The sequence below is a fragment of the Barbus barbus genome, assembly GCF_936440315.1.
Source record: "Barbus barbus genome assembly, chromosome: 47".
In the NCBI taxonomy this organism is placed as follows: Eukaryota; Metazoa; Chordata; class Actinopteri; order Cypriniformes; family Cyprinidae; genus Barbus; species Barbus barbus.
In genome coordinates, this window is record NC_136725.1 from 3,241,762 (window position 1) to 3,266,155 (window position 24,394).

The following is a 24,394-nucleotide window of genomic DNA, read 5'->3' on the forward strand; positions in this document are numbered from 1 at the left end:
CCTGCTTAATTTCTGGCCCAATTCTGGTTGGGTCCCCGACCCAAAACTGGCCCACACACTGAAAACCGACTCAAACAATTTCCTCTGGCCCAGATCTGTAAAATGACTCTTATTTATTGTCGTGGCCCAGATCTGGCCCGCATAATGTAGAGTGACTTCTATTACTTTATGTGACCCAGGTCTGGCCCAAACACTTTAAGGCAGATCTGGCTGAGACTTGGCTTGGTCCCCGGGCCAAATGTGGTCCAGAAACTGCTAAATGTAATTCAGCATGGAAACACAAATACAACCATTTAAAAACATTAAAAAAGCTTTAATTATAAAATGACCAAATACTTTAATATAAATATATATGTGACGATGAACAAATTTACAGTATAAACATTAACACACTTTTTAAACCACAAAGTAACAAGTAAATTATATTTACTGTATATTATATATTATATATATATATACATATATATATATACTGTATATATATATATATATATATATATATATATAAACATTGTGTCATAATTCAGTTCAGTTTTTATCAAATGGTGTCAGTGCAGTCAAGTGAATAATATTTCTGAATATTAGGTGTCTTCAACTAAGCAAGACAAAAGGCAACAATAAGAACTCAGACCCAAATCAGACCAGACCAAATAGTTTTGGCTCAGATCTGGCCCACATCTGGCCCGTGTGAAATCCATGCGGGCCGGATCTGGCCCGACACTGCTTGCTGTCTGGGGACGCAGTCAGGAAACCAGTTCTCCTCTGGCCAAATGAATAAACGTGGTGTGATTATTCCAGGCTGCATCACAAGTCAGATTGTGGATTACTATCAATCAGAATATTTCATCCAACTTCTTCTGCTTGAAGAAACATCATGCCAGTAGGTGAAGCTGTAAAAAGGGTCTGTGCAGAGGGCTTGTCTGGTTCTCGTAGTCTTTGCTGAGGATCTGTGCTGGGGCCATCAATGAGGTCTTAACAGGGATCTGTCATCTAGTTGACATGGTCTCTGCTGACATTCAGGAATGTGTTGTGGTTGTTCCTGGGTGCAGGTCCACCGTCTGGTCTGGTCTAGATACTGGCTGGATCAGCTGATTACTGTAACCTAAGGATAAGGGTGAGAATAGTATATAAGCGACTAATATAAGCATTGATGTCATTCTTCTTACAAATTAACAAGTACATTAGATATTATGGGAAGTGTTGCTGCTTACCCTAACTGGTGCAGCATAAAAATCCTTTAAGGGATTTGAATTATAGAAATATGGTAGTGTGTCATGTGTATGGAAGGTTAAAGAGATGGGACAGAGTGTGTCTGTCTCCCGAATCCGCCAACTGGAGCCACCTCGTCATAGTCCCCTTGACCTCCATTTCAGCAGCATTAGCTTGAAAGTTTTTCCAAATTGCAGCCTTGAAATATATATTGTAAAGTAATTATTAAATCTTAAGCATTGCAGTTTTTTACAATCATTAGGACCAGACCCAGAATGTGCACCTCATGTTTGATGAATGTTCATGCTTAAGTTCATGCAGCAGCTCAGAATTTCTGTAAAAAAGTAAAAAGAAAAATTTGTCAGATTACATAAATAGTGTCCAGATTAAATTTTTAAAATTTGTTTGCTCATAATAATCTACAGTAAAATAATATGATAAGCATCACATCATACAGCATATATACCCTTCAAAAATGTTAATTCGCTCTAAAAATTGAACCTGCTCTAGTGCAGCAGACAGATTAGGCCTCCATTCAAGAACAAAAGATGATGCACTTACATTAGATTAGATTTTGCAAAAAATAACTTTATTGCACATATAATTAGAAAGTAATTGAACGCGGAAATTTGTGAATGTTGTGAATGTGCGAATATAAAACCAACTTTACCCCAGTCATTTTAAACCTTTCTCTTACGTATCTATAGTGTTTTTCTGTGTCAGAGCTTCCCACACAGCAGTGTTACCACAGTAAAGCTAATAGAACTAGATGTTTCAATCCCTTTAGTAGGAAACTCTTGATGGTAGCAGTCGGTGTAGAGTGGTTAAAGGGTAAGGTATGTCATTGGGGTCATCAGGTGGGCACCCTGCTTCATTGACGTTTCATTGATTGAAGCCCACAACGTCTCCAGAAGGCTCAACGGTGTACCCAGCGTCCCAGGTAAATATTACACAAAATAAATATTATTATTAAATTCAGATTGCACATATAGAATTGTCTTAGCAGGTGTACAACAGCGTGCTCAGTTTGAGTCACAAACAAATTACTCATTTGAATGGTTAAATGAATCAAATCAAAGAGTCAGTCACCCGTATAGATATTTATAAGTGATTAATGGCAAAATTTTAATTTACTAACCCGAGATTATTAGCCACTACTTGAACATATTTGGATATGACAAGGCATCGACCAATCATTTTATCACATTGTCCCACCACGGGCCACGCCCACTTGTGTTTATTCGCTTTATGCCTGCTTCTTCATTTGGGTCTATGAGTCTGTACAGACTGAAGTGGATTATTTTTCATTGCCCAGGCCATTTGTTCGACTGCAGATTGTTTTGAACACGAGGTACAGTGTAATGGAGAGATCACACGCAGAAACATTCGTTGAAAGATGAAAGCAGCTGCATCGCACACCGTAAATAAACTATTTCAGAATGCTTTGTCTGTAAATTACTGTTTTGTATGCATAATGTTTGAAGACAAAAACACAATGGGGTGTTGGTAAATTACGTTTATATAGTGGATGATATTTCTTCCTATCGAAAGACAGACAATCATAACAGTGGCCTTAGTTAACGTTACCCATTAAAAACGGATCATTTCGGACAGAGGGTCAGAGTGGGGTTGAAAATAATAATGAGGGTTTGTTTTGACAACATCAATGTGAATCTTAAGGAATTTTGGAATAATTAAAAAAAAAGAAAAAATCGGTCATGACAATTTAAAAGATGCGATTCTCATCAACCAATCAGCATCGCGCGAGAGAGGCAGGCAAGTGTTTTGAATATTAAATGAGAAGCTTTTGCGTCCCTCGTGTCAGGCCCGATCACAGCAAGAACTGTAACAACCTTAATTAATTAGTTACTGAAAAATAAGGGATTAAAATAACTCTCTGCCCCTCTCCTACACCTCATCTTATATTTCATACAGTTTACAAACGTGATGCAGGACAACTACGCATAGTCCATAAATGCTCCCAAAATTTAAGATATTAGGCCAAAAAAGAAAAAAAAGTATGATTTAAATTTGTATGTTGTATGATTTTTGTCTCATATTTATGTATGCCATTTCACCAGTGCTGTTTTGTCCCCAATAGCATGAGTGCAAATGTGATTCCATACAGCAGTTAAAGTAAATAAGGTAATATCATGTTATATTTTAAACACAATACTGTCTGTTTTTGCTCAGTTAGCCGATGCAAATATTAAAACCACATCATAAGTGTTGTGCCTCTTCAAGCACACAGAAACACAATTTATGAATGAATCCACGTTTTGAACCATGATGCAATTACCCATCCAGAAAGATTTACTTAATTCCTGAATGAATCAGCATTTGAACGAATCAAATTAATAAATAAATGCCTCAATGATTTATTCATTAAGACATTTTACTGCCGCCTACTGGCAGTTTTAGTTTATATTTTGTAGAGTATCATTTCAATGAAAAAAACCTATATTAGTATAAAATGAATTAAAGGGATAGTTCATCCAAAAATGAAAAAAATAAATAAATAATCATTCTAATTTTACACAATAATGGCTTTAATAATAAGATGTATATTAATACAAAAGCAGGTTGTCTTATCAGAAGCCAGCATGTGTAGTCTTTGGTAGGCTTTGAATTACAGTTTAACTCAGTTTTCCCGTGGGATCGCTGTCTTGGATGGTGATGTTGAGTGGTGTCCCTCCACACCATATCTATGGGAAGGATCAGGGCGTCCGGTGGTGGGACGCTCTCACTCACCCTCGCTCAGCTGAGTCACTCTTACCATAGCGAATACCTGCTTTATATCTCTCACTGACAGTGAAGATCAATAGTGACGCTTCGCTCGGTGGGTGACGGTTGGGGTCCTGTTCAGCTTCTCGCGGGAGGCGGACTTTGTCGGTGTTGTCTTTCTTTAATGTCTCTTTCTTTGACTTGTGTTTTAAACACATTGCTTTGTCTTTGTTTGTGTCTACCATGTGTTCCACTTCCTTTCTTCTCTTGGTCACGCTCTCGTTTAACCCTTGTCTTGTTCTCATTTCATGAATTGTGCTCACCTGGCCCTCGTGTGTTTTCCTCCCTTTATATTGTGCTGTTTCTTCCTCTTGTGTTGGCTGGTTTGTCTTGTGCCATAGAGACACTTACTGACTTGTTGCTCTGTTTTCCAGTGTTGCTCTGATATTTGCTGTAATTGTGTGTCCTTGCTGGAGTTTTTGCTCTTGATCTTCAGTTATCTTGCTTGTAATGTTTTCTTTTATTACATCATGTTGTTTTCCCTTGTGTTGTGCTGTTTTGTAGTCTTGAGTGGTGTCTTGTTTTGTGTGTTTGTGCTGTGTTTTCCCTCCAGTCCTGCTCTACCAACCTGACGCCTGTATCACAAATACCCCGTTTGCAGTATATATGCAGTCGATCGAACATAATAGATGCACTTGTGGAGGTAAAAAACAAAGTTCTTTAAAGATAAATTGTGAACGATTTAATCCAGGGGTACCCACACTTTTTTGTGTGGGGTTCTACTTTTCAAATGACAAACTTAATGAGATCTACCAAAAAAAATAAAAAGACAAAAGAAGCTTGTGGGGACCAACACGTGTATCTTTATAGTCAATTAATCTAATCATTAAATAAAAAAAAAAATTCAATTATAATATTCTTCAATTTTAACGTTACATTAAAAAAACACCAAGGTGCGATCGGGAAAGGTCCACGAGCCGGGACTCGAACTCAGGGCAAACAAATCGCAACTGCGCTATGTGCCACGCTGCCCAAAACGTTATCGGAGGTGACAACTGTCACTCCTTTTAATTGTTCATCGCAATCTCATAAAGTTTTGTTACAATCAATGAATCTCTAGATACTGCATGTGCGTTACATATGCGCAGTAGAAGCGGCACGGACTCATTTAGCTTTCACACAGGATGTGTTTGCGGTCTGCTCCTGATCCACTGCTGTTTATCACAAACATGTACCCATTATTTGGATTACAAAGGATGATGATGATGATGCACTGGATTGCGCACAGGATGGGGTTGCTTGGGCATTTGATGATGGCGGCACACTGGACGTTGGTGGAGGCACACAGGATGGCGGCGGCGGTGGCACGCAGGATCTAAGCCTACATCCCTTGTCTACCCCACTTGGACCACTCACCGGGCTTGAAGGCATTCCAGGATTAACTTTTCCTTTAATCATTAAAAAAAGTTTAATTAAATAAAGGTTGTATTGCCTATCTGTAAATGTGTGAAATAAAATGTGCACTTGATGACTTGCTTTTGTCTTTTTAAGTTACATTTTTTGCATACGAATAAACAGGAAAATCGACTATTTTAATAAACGTATATCTTAAGGGCAGCTGCATCTATTGCTAGATTTGTCACTTGGATATTTTAGGACTTTCCACTTCCACGGAATTTGAATTGGTTGATTTAAATTATCCACAATAAAAAAGCAGAATTTTAAACAGACAAAAACTTATATAATGTGTACATAAATCAATTACTTACCATCGTCACCGCAAATCACATCCGTATCACCTTGGAATTCTGGAAGAACTCCACTTAATCCTGTTTCCCCTATAATCGCACCCACCCTTGCATCAAAGGCTGAGAGGTCAGTGATTCCTTGACCACCACCAGTTGTTACGACACTACGCCTGTGTGCACATATTCTTTTTTTCATGACTACTTTTAAGTCAGACCATTTTTTTTTGTCTCTTGGACTGTCCGAGGCACCGAGGTAACAGCATTGACTGCTTCTGTTACTTGCTCCCATTCTAATATCTTTCTTTTCTTTGAAATGCCCGCAGAGAGCCCACCAAATAATTTTTTTTTCGGCCCTCCACCTCAGACAGCAGTACCTCCATCTCGCAGTCGGTGAAGTTTCTTTTTTTTGCTTTTCGTTTCTGTTCTTCCATTTTTAGCCAAACCACCGAGCGCTGGTAACTCAAGGCGTGTACTGACGGAAGAAGTCATGCAGACCCAACGTCACATGGTTCATGCTGTTAATGCGGTGTGTTCCGAACTGAAAGAAATAAAAACTATTTTGTCAGAAATAAGTGGTTCACTTAAAGAACTTGTGAAAAAATAAAAAGTTTGAATTCACTTGCCTTTTTACATTCCATTTATTACATTTATACGCCGCTGTATTGCCATAGCATTATGCACTGCATTAGGAGGGCCAGGGTCGGGTTCATTATCTTCAGTATGGGCGTTCGATGGAATAGGTATACCATTCTTTTGAGCAATGTTGTGCAACACTGCGCAAGCCACCACAATGCAGCAAACCTTTGTAGGGCTGTACAATACTGTGCCACCAGACGTATCCAAGCACCTCCAACGTCCTTTTAGCAGACCAATAGTGCGTTCGACCACTGAACGCGTCCAGCAATGCTTCTCGTTATAACGCCGTTCTTGTTCGGTTTGGGGTCTAGACTAGTTAATGGAGTTAGCAGCCACGTTCTAAGGGGATAACCACTGTCTCCTGAGAGGTAAAACATTTACAATTTTTTAAGAAAATATAACAAAACAATGAATGTAAATACAATGGGACAATTAATATAACATTTCAAGTGCTAGGCAGAGGTAACAATTATAAACAATATTATAAGAATACTTTAAAGAAAGTACATGCTTGTAAAATAGCCTACAGATAGCTTTTTGTTTTTTCCAGGGCAATACTGATTCAATATAACATTTCACTTAATTTTTAAATGCTATAAAACATGTTTTGTTTCCTGAAAATTTGCATTGATTAATGTGAAATTTTGCTTTAAAAAAATATTAAAATAAGTGTGGGTTTGTTTATCATTGGGGATTATAATTATACCTAAAAGAAATTTTTTTTTAAAAGGTATGCTTTAAACACATTTGCATCGTTACTCAATTACAATTACATGCGCATTCCTGCCGACTTACCAAGAAGCCATCCATCACGCACAGCTCCTGTTTGCAGTCTGTTCCCTACACTGCTGTTGGACAAAATGTAGGAATCATGAGTTGACCCAGGCCATCTCGCAACTACATTTGTCAGAGACATATGCGCATCACATATGATCTGCACGTTCAAAGAATGAAAATGTTTTCGGTTAACAAAAGCAAATCCATTCTCAGATGGTGCCTTTATTGCAACATGAGTGCAGTCAATAGCACCGATTACATTGGGAAAACCGGCGATTGCTGCAAATTGCACTTTGATGTTGGCCTGCTCAGCCTGCGTGTAAGGAAAACGGATGTATCGGGGTGCCATCCCCACTATGGCATCCCATACATATGGCATGACACGGCTCAGGGATGACTGCGACATACCCGATCGGTCTGCCAACTCTCGCTGGAAAGTACCAGTGGCCAAGTGGCCTAATGTGGTCAATACTTGTACAGGAACACACAGCGCGTGGTTTCTCCGCGAGGGTCTTTCCAATACTGGCCGTAAATCAGAACACAATTCCAAGAGGATGGCTCTTGGGAATCGAAATCGGCTCATGAGCCAATCATCATCATGAGCAAGGAAATCTTCACGGTCTCTGAAAACACGCTCCCTCCGTAGAGCGTCATTAGCAAGGTCTTCTAGCAGCGCTAGAGCATCCATTATGATGATATGTTATATACGCACACACCTTTTTATAGCCCACTCATTAAAAAAAAATTAGTAAATTCAAAGTATTTGCACCTGGTTAAGAATGCTGATAATGATAATTCAGGTTGATGCAATTTGATTTATTGGGTGATGTAATAGGATAATTTAGAAGTTTTTCATTTTAAATAATTATTGCTATTTGGGCCAGTTGGTGTCGCCAAAACACATACTCTTCTAAAAGAGTGCGTACGCACGGTCAAGAGCATCCTGACGGTGCGCACTTATTTACGCCAAGTTTATTTTTTATAAATCCCGATATGTGCGTGGAAAAATGCGTACGCATATTTCTATGCCCATTTTGTGCGTACGCAACGTTTATAGATCAGGCCCCAGGGCTGTATCCGAAATCGTCCCCTATACCCTCAAATAGTGCACTATTTGAGGGGACGGCCATTTTAAGTGGTGTTCGAAACCTTAGTGGATGTTCTCGAGTGCACTCATTCAATCCTACAATGCACCGCAAAAACGAGTGTACAACCGATGTACTTTCAACGGCTAGAGAATCCCCAGAATGCACTGCGAGAGTCGCGCGTCGAGTCAATTCCCACGTCTCACCAGAAGATGGCGCCCGCAGCTGAATCATCCATTCATTGGTTTTAGAAGCGCTCGTCCACGGCGTAATACAGTGGAATACAACAAAGGTACAACATTAATTGTAAATTGACTATTAGGGTTTATACATAATTTCCGTGACAGAGTTCAAGATAAATCCTTCAATCTTACTATTGGAGCTGCCCGTTTCAAATTATTATTTAACAGGAAGCAAACTATGCAAAAGCGGCAGTTCTTCCGGTGCATTCAGTGTCCGAATTCACTCACTCGTTTTCATTCACTCCTTCAAGTGAACTATATGAGTGGACTAATGTAGGGAATAGTGAATGAGGGTATAGGGGGCGATTTCGGATACAGCCCGGGGGTCAGAAAGTAAAAGTCCTGCCATATATTTATTCCACTCATGAACTCAGCCAGCTGATTTCACTAATTAGTTCTACCTCCTGGCTGAAAAACTGTGCTAATTAGCAAATCCAGGTGATTGGAACAAAATATTGAGGAGGACTTTTACCTTCTGAACCAGGACACTGTTCACAGTTCTGAACAGGGAGTTATAAACTCATTCTTAGTGTGATGAGGATTTAGATGGCTGTGTAATTTTGCAATTCGACTGATTGCTGACAAAAATGTCGGTGTGGGGAAGCTAACCGTTTCTCACCAAACCAGGGGAGAAAAGTGCTCCATAGAACCTCTGAGCGTTTCCGGTGCGAGTGTGAAGCATTCAAAGGGAAATCGAGTCAGCATAGGCCATGTTAACGTGTATATGTGCTAGAGTGGTGATGAGCTCAGGAAATGCTACTACAGTTGACTATGTTAACAGATTATTGTGAATGTGGGAAAAGAGGCACACTCATTTTGTTGTGAAGTTCAAATTTTATTGTTCTCAATGGCTGTATTTAAGTTTTGATTTTTCTGTCCCAATTCCCAAATTTTGCATGCTTAATGCTTCTCTGTTCCAAGTGCAGTCTGGAATAAAAGGCCCATTTAAATTCTTCATCCTGTGTCCAGTGTCACAAATTCATATCCCGGGCTACATGATATTACTGAATATGATCCAGATGTAGTATTTGATAAAAATGCGATTTTATCAGCTTTTTTGGTCAAAATGTTGATTTTTTTTTATGAAACCTACCTACATTCAAGTGTTGATAAAAAAAAACAAACATTTGGCACTAAATTAAATGCACATCCTTGAAAGAGCGCAGTTTTTAACGTATTTACTTTAACTTTTCAGGTAATGTCTGTGGTGACAACGACAGTGGTTATATATAAATCTATTTAAATTGTTTAATCAAAATCATTGCTAGGAACAATGCATTTGCGCCCCTACTAAATTTTACATCCTTGAATTGAAGGCATTTTTTATTAACATATTTCCAAAGTTTATTAACATATTTCCAAAATCTAATGTCTGTGATAGATCACGTTATCTGCCTCAGGGAGCACGGAGCACGAGTTAAATGAGCATTTCTTCACTTTAATACAAGTTGTAACATGAATGTACATCAGAGGATAAGTTGAAAAATAAAGTACAACTTACAATCACGTATCATTTCTGTGCCTATAACCTGTCTCAACTAGGGACATCATCAGTATTACAGCCTGTTGTCACAAACGAGGCCAGGCACAAACAGGTAAGTGAATCACAAGCAGGTTTATTGAATAGCAGGAGATGGGAGATTGTGGAGAGCAAAGGCAGGTGAGTGTGAATACTGAAACCAGTGCTTTGAAAGCTTTGCGGAATAATGACAGTCTCTGTCTTTGCAGGTTTGCTGAAGCTGAGGAGTCCGGGAACGAGAGGGATCAACTCAGGAGGATAGTCAGGAAACTGAAAGGTTAGTAACACAAGGGAGTCAGGTACAAATCGGGGGAAACAGTAGACCAGACGCAGATGGACTGGGTGCAGCGTGCTTTTGAAGGTGACTTGATTGATGATCGGCAGATGCAGGTGATCCCAACACAGGTGATAGCGATCTGGTGGGTGCCGGTGCTGATGACTGTAGTGACTGAGACTGACAGAGACACCTGTGAAAAATGTGTCAGCTACGTGACATTTACATCAGGAAGATAAAAGCATCTCTATAGAATCATATCGCCAAAATTATAAATGCATTATACAGTACATTTGCGTAGTAGAATATAAAAAAGTTTTTATTATAACATTCAAATATTCTCAAAAATTATCTCTCTCTCTCTCTCTCTAATCACAATTAGAGAGTGGATTTTTTTTTTTTTTAATTTGTGTGCATAAAACTTAAAATGTGTTTCTGAGTCAAAGAGACTAAAAATCATGAACCACGTCATAATCACAAAATTAGTAAGCTTTTTATTAAAAAAAGTTCATAATGTAGCCTAATAAGCCTAATTTTCTTTTAATGTAATATCTTATTTTACATAAAAATTGTTACATTATGAGTTCAAAATTTTATTACGTTTTGAAAAAAATTATAACAATAATGATTTAATACTTATTTCATTATGTGCAGTTATTACATTATGAGTTGCTACACTATTTTAAATTATTTAAAGTATTAACTGTATTTTGATCAAATAAATGCAGCCTTGATGAGCATAAGAGACTTCTTTAAAAAACTTACTGAACCCAAACTTTTGAACGGTCGTGTATGAAATATTTTTTAAATCTAACATTCAAAACAACAACAACAAAAAAACCAAACAAATAACCGATGTTGCTATATGTGCACAGATAAAAGAGATTGTACTCCCTAAAATTAAAATTCAGTCAATATTCACCCATACGTTGGTCCAAACCTATGAGTTTCTTTCTTCTGTGGAATAAAATTTTAATAAATTAATAAATAAATAGTTCATAAGTAAACAGTTTTGATACCTAATGATGTCCAAAATCACATTTCTCAAAATATAATTTTGCATGTGGCAGAGTAAATGACTGAATTACAATTTTTGTGTGAACTATCATTTAAATGGCTCATTTTGTACTAAACATGCTAAAACACTATCCCCCGGTTTCACAGACAAGGCTTAAACCTAATCCTAGACTAAAATGTAAGTCTGAGCTGTTTCAACTGAAAGAAACGTGCACTGACTGATATTAAAATATATCATGCCTTTGTTTTGTCTCAAGATGCACAACAGTAATGTTTTTTCTAAGTACGTTTATAAAAGTTACTTAAATGTCCTAATTAAACTATGGCCTAATCCTGGTTTAGTTTAAGCCCTGTCTGTGAAACCAGGCCTATTGGTTTAGGATATTGCTAAGTGGATGTATTTTGTATGTAATTTATACTTCCTCTTCAAACCCCTCAGTAAAACCTAGCTTAAGTTGTAATTGCTTTGGGTTGTAAATCAATAGTTCTCAGTGTTAAAAGCTTAGAATGCTTTAAATCTGTCGCAGTAGGTAATTGCAAATCTCCTTCATTCCACACTGTAGTTAAATGACCAACAAGAAGTGGTTAAAACCCTTAAGAACAGCAGGCAACTGATAAAATCTGCTGGACAAAGGCAGTTTACATACATTAATAAAATACTGTAAAAATTAAAGTGCTGTTTTACTTACAAAGCTGCAGATAAAGTAAGCAATTGTTCACTTATAAAGGATTAAACATTTCATTATTCAGACTACTCACTAATTTGTGGTTCTGTTTAATATTTAGACCTTATTTTATTTTATTTATTAAAACATTTACCCTTCCAATTCTCTTTACTGCAATACATCCAGATATTAAAGATGATCCTCATTACTTCATAAAAAAAATGAAATGTTATTGCAATACAATTTTGTTTTTGAAATGAACACAATGTCTGATGCATAAATACTTTAATACAGGCGTGCCCGACCCTGTTCCTGGCAATCGACTGTCCTGCAAAGTTTAGCTCCAACTCTCCAACCTGCCTTTAATTTCCACGCGATCCTGAAGACCTTAATTAGTTGCTCCAGGTGTGTTTGATTAGAGTTGGAGCTAAACTTTGCAGGACAGTCGATCGCCAGGAACAGGGTTGGGCACCCCTGCTTTAATACTTTAATCTAAATAATATTTTAAATACTATGCAATTTATTTATTCATTCATTAAATACGTTTATACAAATTATAATACATTTAAATATGAAATATAATAAATAAAATAATTTTGAGTCCTAAAATTAAAATATTTTTTTTCTTCTACTTTTAATTCTTTTGATTTTGGGGTTCAACCTTATATTAGGGATTAAGTTATAGCATGTTTGTCACTTACAGTATATAACACTTATCCTTAGAGATTTCTCTAATGTCACAAGTCTACAGAAATGTCATTCATATCTACACATCTCTGTTTCACTTGTAAGTTCAACAATGCAACAGCAGAGGGCAGCATTTCTATACAAATTACAGGCATTGAACTGAGAACTTGAACTGAGGGTAATATAGCAGCATCCACTTTTACTGGTGATAGTGGTTTGCCACATAGTTACTATTTGATGCAAATTATCTAAACCCTGCTAAATATATTATAATAACTATGTGCAATTGTAAGTGCTCTTGGTTACATAAAACATTCATGCCAAATCTCATAGGTATAAGAAAGAAAACCATATGAAATATGTAAATAAAACCAATGTAAGACATTCAGCTTAATGAGTTGCTTTATGTTGTGCATCTCAGGAGGTTTACAGCCTAGCTAAAAACAGACAGAATGTGTGTGATCTCCACACGTGTGACACATCTCTGGGCCAACTGTCGCTTTTGCTTCTTTCCAGATTCCCACAATCACACAGCTGATTCTTACACTCCAGCAGGCCAGATCGCTTCGTTCCCTCGGAGCATGAGCAGAAATCACAGCGCAGAAAAACAAGCGTTCTGTGCAATCAATTTCTCATGCTGAATCATTTTCATCACCCTCATATTTTATTGTTTTGATTGTGTTTGTGCACGTAAACAGAGCACTCTTTCCACAGGCATGGAACGAATGCCACCTTTAATGCCCTTCATCTCACATTTTTATTTCTGTTATTGGTGTGATTAAATATGAATGCATTGCTGAATAATTCATAGTGTATTATTTGCTGAGCTTTTGAGTCCAACCAGTGTTTTACTGTTCATTATCACGGTTTATTTTGTTCAAAACAAGATGCTCAGCGTTTATGTTTTCTTGAAACTATTGCTGTGGCCCAATTTGCACAAACAGTATCCCAGCTAACAGGGAATGTTCTCGCAACATTCATTAGGCCTAATGTTTTTTAAGAGTTATATAGATGTTAGGACGAAACATTTTTTAAGTAATGTTTATGGAACATTCTTATACGTTCTCATTGAAAGAAAACATAGATCAACACTTTCTTATGATGTTATTTGTACCCGATGGACATTCAAAACAATATTGCGATCACTACAAGAAAAGATCATCTTAATGTTCTTATAAACAGCCAAATTACACTATTTTGGGTGAAAATAAAGTTAGTACACTGAAAAAAATGATACTAAATTTTTTTAAGGTAAGTGATTGCAAACTATTTCAGCTACATTTAAATAAAAATGTTGAAAGTTAGTCATCTAAATTAATTTATTTAAATGTATCTAAAATAAATTGATTGCAACCACTTACCTTGAAAAATTTAGTAAATTCAATAAAAAAACATTTCAGTGTACAATATTGCTAGAAACATTTTTGTAACCTTTAAAATCATTATAATCATGACAAGAAAACCAAATTATAATGTGCTTAAAATATTAAAAATAAATGTTCAAATATTCTTAGATTTTGGGTAAAAATAACATTAGTAGAACACCGTAAACAACATTTGTGTAACCTTTAAAATAACTTTCTAATCACAACAAGAAAACTGGACTTTTCAATATTTCAGAAACATTTCATAATAGTGTTCCCACAATGTTTTTATAACCTAAATTCGTTGGCTTGGATGCTGGAATAAAATTAAAATAAGATATACCACATCCCACATAACTGGATATTGAAAAAACAGTATGCTCTACAAAGTGAGCCAGCTTTTTTTTTTTTTTTTTGCCTCATATTTCTCATTCTTTTTGAGGACTGGCAACACAGGTGTATCATGTAGTCATCAAACCGGCTCTGGCTGTAGGTTCAAAAGTGTCCCGTCTTCAATAACATGAAGTGTAGCTGAGGAAGAAAGGAGCGTTTGTCAATCACTGTGTTTGAATAATTTAGCCAGTGTGATGCAAGACTTTGCTCACCACAAGGCTTCCATTAAGCAGTGCTACTCATAATTTAGTTGAGCAAACGGCTTTGATCTGAGCCTGTCTGAGCTGTTTTGGATATCTTTTGGAAATCTCTGAGATGCCGACAGCACATCTGAGGAAGACAGCCATGACTTTATCAACTAGGATTGTAAGGTGAACATCCACAGTAAGTAGAACATGTGAGGAAGAAGATTAGGGTTTGCACACAGTTCTCATGAAGTAAAATTCGTCATCAGACATCAGACTTTACATGTGCAGCTCGATGTTTTAGCCATGCATGATCTCACACATGGGCCTTGATTTCTTTATTTTATTTTTTTTGCACTAATTAGATAACAATAACTGCAACAACAATACAGTAATGCAGGGATGACGTATGTTGTTTTTGTAGGCCAAAACCCAGAAACAAGTTAGCACCTCTGGTTCCATCATCCTGAAGTCAGTGCGTTTTTTTAAATATGTTTTTAGTTTAACGGTGCTGTATGTACGTTTTTGACTCTACTAAAGCATACAAATACCATAATATGTTTGCAGATATTAAATTAACTTGTTAAGTTAACATACTTGTTTATCTGAAAAACAATGCTACAGTCAGTTATTCTCCTTTGAAAATGTGCATTCTGGGCCAGAATATCGGTTTGTGTTTTGGTTTGTGAAGCCCGTCCACTGCCAGTTTACCCAATTGTATTTCGGCACGCTGGGTTGCCAGTTGGTGGAAAACCCCGCTTATTTAATTTCATTCATCGTCATGTCCACTCGTTCCCGTTGGTGTCGTTAATCTGGCAACCTGTGTGTGCGTCAAGTCTGAGGAGGAGGGGTCGGGTGAAAAAAACCCCCTCCAATATTTTGAATTTGGACTGCAATACCTAGTTCAACCGCTAGGTGTTAATTCTACCTACAGCACATTTAATAGTAGATTAAGCTAAGGTAATATAAGCGTGTTAATATAAGTAGCCTTAGTAGAGGTGAAGTTGAAGTCAACCGTGCCATATTTTATTTATAATCTAGCCTTTTACTTCTGGTGATTGTATTCAGGTTTCATAAAAGTTGTGCTCATTTGTTAATATCATCATGATGATTGTGTAAGAATCATAAACTTTTGTTGGTCACAGAGCTTATTTTCTGCATTAATCCAAAACCAGTGGAAAAAAAATCCTTTTGGGATTTTGTACAGAAAAACAGGGTGATGCAGATGTCTGGGTTGCCCTACAAAGATACGTCATCATTGTTTTTTTGTGTGAGGGAATTACAAGATACTGGCAACTCTAGTTTTTATAATCACAAAGATATTTATTTTATCGGTTGTAAATTCTGAAGAAAAATGGTAGCTGGACAAAGATGAAACTGTAGTGTGCATGTGTCGAGCACCTGTGTTTCCACTCACTATTAAAAGAAATATACTTGAAAAGCTATGCATTCAGCTGTCCATGCTCTTTTGATTTGAGCCATTGCAAACCATGAGACACGCCAGAAACCTCCAAGTTACACCCTTTCAATCACCCACAACACCCTGGGAGGTTTAGCTGCAGCCTGATCCCAAAAAAGAGAGAAGAACTTGAAGGTGAGTTGTAACTCCAAAAGGGGGTTAGTGTTAGGTCCAATTGGTACTCACTGCACAGCAAACTAGGTCAAATGGGTGGAGCTTGGACCACTCCAGCTCCAGCTTGACACCGTTAGGTTTAAGGTGTAGCTCAGGGGTGACGAACTCAGTTCCCCGGGGGCCACAGACCTGCAGGGTTTAATTCCAACCCTGCTCTAACACACAAAATATGTAGTTTTCAAATTAGCCTGCAGGACTTGATTAGCTGGATCAGGTGTGTTTAATTAGGGTTGCATATAAACTCTACAGGGCTCCGGCCCTCCAGGAACTGAGTTTTGACAAACTCAGAATATTATACAAACCTGCAATAAATATGTTAACACAAAAATGTATAATGTATTTAATTGCAATTTATTAACCAGTGCCGAGATAGATAAACAAAGCATTTGTGTTTTTTTTGTTTTTGTGATTGAGAGGAAAGAGCTGAAATCCTCTCTTCTCCTGCGTTCTATTCTTCATGCAATCCAGAATGGTTGGACAGCTGAAAGGTTTGTTGGAGTGTTTTAAATGTACATTTCCGTAAGCCTGAGGCTTATTCATTTCACTTTTGGTGTGAAAAGGCTTTTCTATTTGACAAAATATAACTTTTTATATTAAAAACAAACAAGTAAGCCCAGCCCAGATGTGAAAAAATAATGTAAAAATAATATAGAACATTATTTTCCATAAAAGGTAACTAAGTAATGCAATTAATTTGTAGGGAGTAAGGCAAGATTGCAATGCATTACTTTTAAAAGTAACTTTTCCCAACACTGTATATTAGTACCTCAAAGTTACATATTAGTACCTTTTGAAAAGGTATTGCCCCAGAGGCAGCTTTTGTACATTGATTTCTGAAAGTATAAAGTTGCATTGTCATTTTGCATTTCTAACACTTGTTTTGCAATTGCAATTTTCTTCAGACATCTCATCTAATCTGGATATCAAAGAAACTTCAGGATAAAACAGACAGAGAGGCAAGGGGAGACAAACTTCAGGGGACGAATGAGCATATTATGGGTATTTGGTATCTTGATATATACTGACTGAATATGTCTAGCCAAAAAAATCCTCAAGGAATGTTAATGGATTAATAATGAAATGTCTCTCATTTGGAAGCAATCTTTAATAGATCAAATACGAATTAAATAAGATCCTACTGAAAATCTGACAAAAATAACCAAGGCCATTTATCCAGCAGAATCTGATTAAATTCTGCAGGACTCTAATTTGTTCTCTTTAGGCAAAGATGAAGTGTGTATTTATTTCTATGCTAAAATGTTGGACTTGGATTGTTTGAGCAACCAGTGATGTGTTTCCCAAAATAATCGTTAGCCAGCCATGGTTGCAATTTCCATCATTAGCAACATATTTCAACTATTCTGTGTTTCCCGAAACCAGTCGTTACTGTATATTTAATTTCTCCAACAATGCATCATACTATGGTAGTTAAGTAGAGAGTTACATCGTTGTATGAGAAATGCTCCCCAGTCCGACACAGCAACATTGGCCCAACCAATGGCGTGAGTTTGGGGTGTGGCTATCTGATTGTCTGACCAATAGCAGAAGAGGGAAGTGTTCGGGGATCCTGTCTGAAAATTAATTCACATTTACATTAAATTATTATTTGCTGTTATTTCTTCTGCAGCTCCATCAGTTGATACTACGGAGTCAAGTCTTTAACATTTTTGCATTTTTTTTTTAAAGTTGCCACCACTGCCTGCATTTCACAAACTTTTCATAGCCCCACAGACTATTTTGCTGTATGAATATCTTAACATGCAGTACGCCAAAAGAAAGAACAGACCCTCTGCCAACAAAAGTATTCTAGTTTCATGCATTCTTTTATATCAACACTTGAATATGTGTAAGTTTCATTAAAAAAGCTACATTTTGAACAAAAAGCTGACTATCAGAAGATGTGTAATAGTGCCTCAAAAAGCTGGGAAATTATGTCAATGGCAGGGAAAGAGTTGTTATGAGCTAATTTAAAAGAGAAAAAAACAAGAATTAGGGTGAATTAATACATTCTTAATAATTTACTGCCATATGTTATAAGCCAAATGAATTATATGTAATCATGTAATCCATAAAAAAGTAACTGTAATATGACTATGAGCATTTTAAAATGTAATGTAATATAATTTAATTCTACATAATCCAGATTGCATGTAATCAGTTACTACCCAGCTCTGATTATGATAAATACCCTACTAGCTCGCCTGTTTTTTCCAACATGTTCTCACTCCCATCTCGTCACGCTTGGTCAGGACCCCTTTAGCGTGCAGGGTATTCCATTGCTTTTAGTTGTTTGCATTATGTGTCACATTTAATGGTTTGCATGAATTTTAAAAAAATATGAATAATTTTATATAAATGTATATTTTCATAGACATTTTGGAGCACCTAACCCCACCCCTACCCTAAACCTACCCACTTCTGAACAATATAAAACATATAACTGGTATTTATTGCAGTCACAGGTATTTATTGCAAAAACTGACCATAAAAAAGCAGTATAAAAGTATAAAAATCATGTTGCATTCCAAGTCTTCTGAAGCCATAAAAATGACAATGAATTTAACGGTAAAAGACTGTAAAAATGCTACAGTAAAAACCTGTTAAATGGTTAATGGTAAGTTCCCCTACTATATACGGTGATAAACTGTATTGGACATTACATTACATTAATTAAATTAATTTAATTACATTAATTTGGACATTAATTTTACGGTAGTAGTGAAAAAGAACGTATAATTTACAGTGAATAAACACATGTAAATTGACATTCCCAGAATTCCCTGCGTTGCATTTGATATTTGATGTTTTTTTGTTTAAATAATTATGTTTCGTCTTAATTTTTTTTCTTATCAGTTTTGTACATTAGGGTTGTATGTTAATTTTGTTAAATAGTAATACTAATGTTGTTAAATTAATGTTTATTGCATTATTTCAGTTTCATGTGTGTTACCATGATGGTGTTTAGTGTTTGTGTGAATGACACTGTGCACCTTCTATATATGGTAATATTTAAAAGCTGCTTGTGATGGGCTTTGGCTCATCATGTGACTTTCTCATCACCGCCTGCTTTTGGTGGTTATCAGTGTATTACTAAGGTACAAAACAGGTTTCAGTACTTCAATAGGTTGGTATATTAATATCATATCAGTTAAAATTACATGAATTTTAACTGATATGATTAAAATTAGGTACAAAATAAGATAAGATAAGGTACAAAACAGGTTTCAGTACTTCAATAGGTTGGTATATTAATATCATATCAGTTAAAATTACAGTATTTAACAGTAAATTTAAGTTAAAACAGTAAAACCTAAAACTTTGCTACCATATTTTTTTACGGTAAAATTCTGGCAACCACAGCTGCCGTTTTTGTACCGTAAATTTTACAGAATTTATTTTACAGTGTATCTTCATGCGAAGAACACAGTAAATCATAAAGATTTTAATCACTGAAATGATCCTGCTCCCGCTCATATCTCATTCAAAAAGATACTCCCGAACATTACTTAGCATGACGCTATCGGTCACAAGACACACAAGAGCCAATAGCATTTTACAGCCAAAGCTGACATAACACTTCTTCTGGCGGGAATTTTTCACACAAGATCTGAGCTTTATGCCGGATAGAGACGGCGATTGCATCTATTCCTAATCGTTTTTACCTCGGAAGACTTATAATATTAATACTTTTTGAATGAATTGTGACTGTAGTTGTATCTGCCTGCTATATCCTGTGTTTTATATTGACAAATGGTTATGTTTAGGGGTAGGAGTTTTGATTGTTTACATTGAAAAAAAAATCACACCCCAACATATGCAAAAATGGCAAAATTATTACCCAATATGTAATTTACGATAAAATTCCCAATGCCTTTTTTTTAAGGAATGGAGGACCCAGCCTCCCAATGCCTTTTCCTTATTTAAAGGAATGGAGGACCCAGCACGTCAAAAATTATGCTAAAGCGTTACCCTGTGCATCAAAAAGTGACGCCAAGGGGTCCTGACCAAGCGTCAACATGTGATGAGTTGGGAGTGAGAATGTGTTGGTTTTTTCAGCCAATTGGAAAAAGTAGCCACCATAACATGAGAAAGGATAAATGATGCTTGACTGGAAAAATAACTTAATTGATAATGCTATACAGGAGATTATGTATTGATTTCCTGTACTGCAAAAACAGTTGTTACAAATGGTAAAGCAGATGTGTAAAAAGAAAGCATCAAGGCCTTTCTGTTGCTCAGGATAATAAAAACATTTGATCATATTTCTAATTTGCTTAATCCTATTGGCAGCGTAACTCCCACAGACCTTCCACCAGCCTTCCAATGGGAATGGATGGCTTTACCACAGAGAGCAACACATTCCCTCAGACAGGCTGATATTTGGAGGAGGGATTCCGTTTTGACCCCGTGTGTTAATTGCTTTGTTGAGAGATGAAACAGCTGTGCTGCATGTGAACTGGAGAACAAGCCCAGGGCCCTGGAGACGGGAATGTCAGCCCGCTAGATTCCGTTGCCATGGTGACAAAGATGGAAAAATGCACCAGAGGAATTGCCATTAAATAAAGGAGTGTGTGTGTGTGTGTGTGTGTTTGCGCATCGCACGCCTTCAGACGCACAGACTGACTGCAAACACTCAAACAGCACACTACCATACTGCTGTTTCTGCAGAATGTAGAATGTATACTGAGCTCCGTATGTGGATTTTCTGAATGCTTGGAATACTCTGATGACCTATTACATTTTTTAAAAATATGCAGTACACAACTGATGCAATATCCCCCAATGCAATGCGCTTGACTTGACCTTTCATTTCCAGTGTGACAAATGAACCAGAATTAATACCAGCCAGGATTTTTAATCTCTTTCTCCTCTCATTTTTTGAACGGACTAAATTTTACTCAAAATTGGATTAAAAATGTGAAACACACTGTTAAAAAAATATAATAATTAAATAAACAAACAAATAAAATAAATTAATTAAAATGGACTGCAATTTTTAATTAATAATTTTCTGCAAGGACATTATCAATTAATTTCACAAACATTTCTGTTCACCCTAAAACACTTGTCCTTCATATTAAGACAGCACTTTTTTTTTTTTAAAGTGTGTAACAATATACTTTTGTTATGTATGATGTCAGAACCTGGAAGTTGCCACTGGTTCTTTCGAGATTTTCATATGGGATTTTATCATGCTTTTTTTTTATGAGTAAAATAGAACCTGTGGTAAACATAACTTGACATTTTGTTCTATGACATAAACTGCACACAACCATACCAAAATCACAGATTTTGAAGCAACTATCACAGTTTCCGCAAAAAATATGAAGCAGGACAACTCTGAAAATTGATAATAATCAGAAATGTTTCTTGAGCAGCAAATCAGCATATTAGACTGATTTCTGAAGATCATGTGACACTGAAGACTGGAGTAATGATGCTGAAAATTCAGCTTTGATCACAGAAATAAATGACCTTTTACAATCTATTCCAATAGAAGACAGTTATTTTAAATTACAAAAATATTTCACGGTGTTATGTTTTTATTTATTTATTTATTTTCCTGTATTTTTCTATTCAATAAATGCAGGCTTGATGATGGCGAGCACAAGATAATTTTCAAAACAATATTAAAAATCGCACCAACACACACAAATATATATATATATATATATATATATATATATATATATATATGTACAGTGCCCTCCACTAATATTGGCACCCTTGGTAAATATGAGCAAAGGCCTCTGGCAGAAAAACAGGCCCACAACATTAAAAGATCCAGCAGTATATTCAACTGTGGACATGGGTACTTTTTTTTTAAATCCCTGTTTGTACTAAACTCAGTGGGTTTGCTACCAAAAAGCTATTTTTTTTCAGTCTCATCTGACCATAGAAGCCAGTCCCATTTAAAGTTCCAGTCGTGTCTAACAACTGAATTTGTTGGAGTTTGTTGTTGGATGAGTGAGGAGAATTTTTCTTGAAACCCATTTGAACAACTTGTGGTGATGTATGATATATATATATATATATATATATTAGGTTTCTGACCCCAAGACTCAACTAATCTTTACAATTCTCCAGCTGTGGTCCTTGGAGAGTCTTTGGCCACTCAACCTCCTCCTCACCATGCATTAGGATGATATAGACACACATCCTCTTCCAGGCAGATTTTTAACATCTTTAGTTGATTGGAACCTCTTAATTATTACGCTGATGGTAGAAATGGGGATTTTCAAAGCTGTAACTTTTTTTCTTACAGCCACTTTCTATTTTGTGAAGCTCTACAATCTTGTTCTGCACATCAGAACTATATTCTTAGGTTTTACTCCTTGTGATGGACGATTAAGGGAATTTGGCCTTTGTGTTCCTCATATTTATAATCCTGTGGAAAAGGAAGTCATGGCTGGACAATTTCATACTCCTAGTCACCCTGGTGTGCTAAAAAATGTAAATATAAATGGCAATATACTTCAGATATATTTTACTATAATTTCTAGGGGTGCCAATAATTGTGGCCAACATGCATTGGAGAAAAACAATGATTTCATCATGAGATTTTCTCCCCACTTTCAATTGCTTTACTTCAATGATAGGTTTTTTGAATGAAAGATCAAAAGGATAAGCAATGCAGATTAATTTTCACAGCTGCCTTTGCTCATATTTACCAAGGGTGGCGATATTAGTGGAGGGCACTGTATGTGTGTGTATATATATATATATATATATATATATATATATATATATATATATATATATTAGTGCTGTCAATCGATTAACAATTTTAATCACGCTAATCACATTAATCATGATTAATCACAAATTTAAAATACTAGGATTTATCTGTAATTGTGTTGAAATAAAGAAATGCATGACAAGCTAGTTTAAGGAAACAGAATCTTTCACACCTCTGCCAGGAATGAGACATAATCATTATTATTCTTTTATCATTATTCTTTTGTTTTTATTCAGCCATTATCAGCCTGTACACTGGCAATAAAACGTTTACCAAGCCACATCGCTTCAATCCCAGTAGACATTTACCGAACTATTATCAAAAGTAGCCTATTTCTAAATAAATACAACAAAACATTTTCTTGCGACCTTACATGAAGTATTATGATAAAATGCATTATGAAGAAGAATTGAACCTGTTCTGGTGCATTAGAGCTAACATTAGCATCATGCTACATAAAACAATTTATGAGATTAATAGTACATTTTTTTTTTTTAGATTAATAGTACTTTAATAGTACTTCCTTTTGAGATCACCTGTGTATATATACACTGTGGGCGACCGCAGTACATTATAAAAATAGCCAAAAAAAACGCAACACATTGCTCTATAATTTTTCCTGCGACTGTATTTTCAAAATAGCCCAATTGTGCGGGAAACCGGTGACCCTGGCAACACTGGTTCACTGTACCCTTATAACATATCTCTCTCGCACTGTTGCTCTCTCTCTGTCCCTCTCTCTCGGACACACTCAGTCTCTCACTCCGCGTTCGCTTCACTTTTGTTGAGCCCAGTGCCTCATTATCACACAATCCCTGCATCGCAATGTGCATACTATCCACCCTATCCACCCTACTATTTAGTACCCTAAATAGTACTGAAAGTGACTAATATCACATAGAATTTAGGTTGGATAGTGTGCACACTGGGACGCAGGCAATGATAGATTACCTTCCGCGCTGCGATGACGGCAAGAAGTTGGGGTCAAACCTTATCAAACGATTAATTTAAAATTTTTAGATTAATCGCATGCGTTAACGTTGACAGCCCTAATATATATATATTAGGGTTGTCAACGTTAACGTTAATGTGTGTGTATATATATATATATATATATATATACTGCCCTCACCCGACCTCAACCCAGTTGAGCTACTATGGGAGGAACTGGACCGTGATGTCCGTAAGAAGTGTAAAACCAGTGTGAATCATCTTTGGGCAATCCTTCAGGAGGCTTGGAGTAATATGTCAAGTCAATGTTTGACGTCTTTTGCCGAGATAATCCATCCACCTCACAGGTGTGGCATATCAAGATGCTGATTAGACAGCATGATTATATGCCCAGGTGCGCCTTAGGCTGGCCACAATAAAAGGCTACTCTAAAATGTGCAGTATTACTGTATTGGAGAGGTTCGGGGGGGGGGGGGTTGTGGATGGATTTTGTTCAGTGTGTGTATATATATAATTATTATAAATTAACTGCACTGTATTTTTTAA